The sequence below is a fragment of the Rutidosis leptorrhynchoides genome, chromosome 2 (assembly GCF_046630445.1).
Source record: "Rutidosis leptorrhynchoides isolate AG116_Rl617_1_P2 chromosome 2, CSIRO_AGI_Rlap_v1, whole genome shotgun sequence".
Taxonomy (NCBI): Eukaryota; Viridiplantae; Streptophyta; class Magnoliopsida; order Asterales; family Asteraceae; genus Rutidosis; species Rutidosis leptorrhynchoides.
In genome coordinates, this window is record NC_092334.1 from 534337509 (window position 1) to 534342090 (window position 4582).

A 4582-nucleotide genomic window follows, 5' to 3' on the forward strand; every position below is an offset into this window, starting at 1 on the left:
AATTGTGTGTGGAGCAAACTAAACACAAAGTGGCAGAATATGATTAATTTGGGTTTAACTTTCACAGAAAACCCTCCTATATATATGGAGTGAGAGAATCCCCTTCCCCTACATCACATAAAGCGTAACATCAAATCCAATGTGTCAGTCCCACATGTTCCCTACTACCTAACCTCCACGTGTATTACACCAGAGTTTTTCTTTTTCTTTTCTTTATTCCTCGGTAAAAATGACACGTGTCCCAATCACTTCAAAAATGCTCACAAACACAAAATTACAGATCTGAAACATACCTCACCTCTCTCCTCCAATCCTATACCCCCTCTTATTAAAATTCCGGTCATCGCAATACCTTACTACCGATTTCATCAACACCAAACCTTAATTTGAAATCGCCATCAAATTACCAACAAAACGGTACACGTTGATCTTATTTTACCCTAATATCATCGGATTTCAGAAACGAATCGCCGGAACCGGGTTTACACGCTCCGATGCAGTTTCAATTAGATTGTTCATCATTGTTGTTGCGCAGGTCTACACAATCAAATCGCCGGTAAGTTGATTGGTTGTAATTAACTTTATGTTGGTTAGATTTCTGTTTCATGATTAGGTTTGTTCATCATTTTTGTTGTGCACATTTACACAATTTTGTCCAGGGTAATTTAATGTTCCATATTAACGTTATGTTCGTTCACTTTTTGATTCATAATAAGGATTAATTTTTCTTGCTTAGTGGAATGATTAATTTTAGTTTTTTGATTTTTCTTCTTTTTTAATACCAATTCTTCTAATTTATATGACAATTATAACAAAATCATTGTTGTAGATTTTTTGGTTCTTTGGATAAAAGATGTCATACCAACAACAATATAGATAATCCATTCATTATTAAAAGATCATATGTGATTCACTGATCATAAACGCACATAACAGTTGAAACAGAACATATGAACTACTATGAAATATGTGATGATAACGGATTTTCCTATTAATTGGGATTTGGGAATTCATAATAAAACAACCGGGTGTTTTTTTATTAAAAATCGATATGGTTGTTTGATTTAAGGTTCAAATTAATTTAATTTTATCCATTAATATATGGAATATTTTATTTTATAAAAGAAACAATTTGATCCTCTAAATCAAATTAATTATGGAAGTTAACTACCACTTCCACAATTTAGTCAATCACATTATCACATTATATCAGTGATGTAAAGATGAATTAGTTTTATTAAGAATAGTTCTTTCACCATTTATATTGTTGTATTGTAAACTGATATTTTTTTTTTTTTTTTTTTTGTTTTTTGTTTTTTTTTTTTGTTTTTTTGTAGTTTTAGCTAATTTTGTGTCAAGATAAAGAGGAAATATTATTTTCCTTATGTTGTGAGCTATTTTTTTTTTTTTTTTTCTGTTGCAGATTGAACAAAGCTCATATCTCTTTGTTATGCAACTTTAACACTTATATGGCATGATAGTGTCATACATATGTATGGTTCTTTTATTATAAGCTCAATGAATCCATGAAAAATCTTTTATATTCTATCATCAAGGCAAATTGGGCGGGTCTTCGCCATAGTTTCTATTCTTTTTTATTTATTCGTGTTTATCAATTTTAGTGTGTCCAGATTTTTCTATAACATGTTCTATGCTGCATTCACCACTTCAATAATGTCCTTTATAGTCGTTTGCAGTGAAAACTAATCCGTCTTTATGGACGATTCTTATGTTTTTTTAGTAGACGGGTTGTAGTGAAAACTAATCCGTCTTATGTTTTTCTCTCTTTATTTACTGCTTCTATTACATTAAAGCATTGTTAAGTACTAATGTATGCCAGTTTTTAGTAGTAAATTTATAAATATTTAGAAAAAGTGGTTAGTAAAATAGAAGGATAAATGTTAGTGATAAACTAGGACATTCTTGTATCCTGATGATCTATTTTAAATAGTCAAATTTTTTGCAATGCGAAAATTATATTTTATATTTACTAATATTAAGGATTAAGGATATCCAAATGAATTTCCATTTACACTGAGACCTTATTTCAGGTCTTGGGGCAGATGTAACCTCAATGTGAGTTATTCCATGTCACATGTACTCTGTCTCACTCTATTCGTTAGTGAATATTTCAGATCTGATTACAGTTTGTTTTTGTCCCTGCAGCACACACCTCTTGAAATGCTAGATAAAATAAAAAGTATTTTGCAAAAGGTGCGCAAAACCTCAACAGACCGGTTCGGTTGCTACTGCACATCAAGATGAGGATTCGAAAGAAATTGCTCTCATGGAGGCCAAATTAGAGAAGCTTTGTGAGCTGCTGTCAGATGTAAGCTTGCTCTCATGGTGGTGTCCGGTCAGATCATAGGACAACTTAGACTGTCTTTACACCCTTCTTTTGATATTACTTTGTTTATTTATCATTAGTTTGTTGATTTTTGATGCAATTGATATGCTCATCTAAGATTAGTTATATAGTCCAGATACATGAGTATGACTAATATGCTTGCTTTTTAATACTAAAATATGAAGCTATTGTTATAAACTTATGTCGGTAGCATTGCAAATGTGATATTTAATTAATTATGTCAATTTTTAATTGGGTATTGAATTATTTGTTGATATTTGATGTTATTGTGATTGTCAAGTTGATGTACTCTTTTGAGTGTGTGAGACGGTTTTGGTTACACTTTTTTCTTTGGCATACTTTGTTTGTGGTATAATTCATCTGATTATACACTTGGTTTTGCTCGCAGCTCAAAGACAAGTGGGTTAAGCCACACTGAAGACTTGAAGCTCAAGATCTTCAGACTGGTAATGTAACTCTATATATTTGCAACATTGAATTTGTTTGGGTGGTGGATCAGGTCACCTAACGGGAAACCTAATAAATTTGATGTTAGTTTGTATGATTGTTACTTAAGGGCTAAAATAATGATGGATGAACAACATGTCGACACGTATGGTATTCTTATGTGAATTCAAAGTTTACTATCACTCTTTAGAAAAAGTTCTTTTTGTCAACGTAGAAATTCTAAAGTCATAGTGTATGGTTAGAAAAAGTTCTTTTGGATATATTGATATGGTAAACATGTCTTAAATTACAGAAGCCGAATAGAGGCAATTTGAGGTAGTAAAGTGTATTTGTAACTATATGGACCCTGACTTTTTACATCAAACTTTACATGGCATGATGGTTGGAAATTGAAGTATTTACATGTATTTGTAAATCTATGAAGCCAAAGGGATTGAATTGTTTTAATCATATTTTCATTAATATATCAGGTGGTTCTTTTATCTATCTGAAATTCGAAAACGTGTTTTAGTTATTACTCCTATGGTTATAATTTATCTTATTTTCTATATATACATATACAATATATATAATTATAAATCACTGAACAGATTTGTGGTATTTTAAAGTGTTTATTTCTAACAGACTTATATTACTTTTGAAGTTCAGTGGAACTGGGCTTGGTACCGACACTTATGTTGTAAACCATATCATACTTTGTACAACAAACATGCTTATTAGACTACTAAATTATTTCATCATTCAATTGGTATCAACAACAAATAATGTTGTACAAATAGAAACGATTAAGAAAATTATTTTTTAGAGTTGTCGTGCAACGCACGGGCTCTTAAATTTATTATATTTAATGTAGTTTAACTTATATTTTTTCATTTTCTGAGTTAGTAATTAGAACCTGTTTAATGCAGATTGTATTTCCTTCTGAACGTCTTGGCATGCTGGCTTTCAGGATCGCTCTAGAAAGCATCTTTAACAAGTAACCTCAGGACTATTTATGTTTATTGTCTAGACTAGAGGTGTCAATTTTGACCCATTTACATACATATGTTTTTGAATAATTCCATATTTTGTGTTTGACTTTCAAGTGACATAACATTATTACATTTACAGTTTGTTTGATTAAGAGTCCCGTGCAACGCACAGGCTCTTAAAGGCTAGTATATTTATATTAAAAACAGCAACGGTTCTAATACTTAAAACGTATTTGGTTTTAAAACTATAGTTCTCGACATAAGAGAACTAATACATTTACCTACAACACATGTTTTATGAAGGTTTTAATATGTTTGTTAAATTAGTAGACGTAAAAAGAGAATGGAAGTGCATATAGACATACTATAGGAACTTAGACCATCTTTAACCCTTCGAGGCGTGTTAGCGTGTTGCTGAGTGGAGGTGGAGTGTTTGATGAACGTGCTGATAAACTGTTAAATAATGAGGTAGAGTGTTAAGAGGCGTGTTGGGTGATGTGTTAAAATATAATTGAAAGCTGAGTGTAATAGTGGATAAATATTAAAAAAAAAAAAAAAAATTTGACCGATCATAATATCTACACGCCAACATTGTTCCGGTGCTAGGAACACACATGCCTAGCTTGAAGGCCTTCAACACGCCGCATTAGAGGCGTGCTGAAGGGGGGTTGCGAGCACACAAGGCCTAACACGCTATGGTTAGAGAAGGTCTTAAGGTGTAAATAACAATTTATTACTCTACTATCTTGTTTTTCTTTAAATAATCCAAACGGGCCGGAAATAAAAAGAATCGGTC

General features: G+C 31.6%; 1 long non-coding RNA gene across 1 annotated transcript; it reads left to right on the plus strand.

Annotated features, from left to right (window-relative positions):
- The first annotated feature begins 268 nt into the window (after positions 1-268).
- Positions 269-3988, plus strand: LOC139892978 (uncharacterized). Its single transcript, XR_011774299.1, has 4 exons — positions 269-556; positions 2167-2329; positions 2757-2814; positions 3724-3988. It is a non-coding gene; the product is annotated as an uncharacterized lncRNA (long non-coding RNA).
- The last annotated feature ends 594 nt before the right edge of the window (positions 3989-4582 follow it).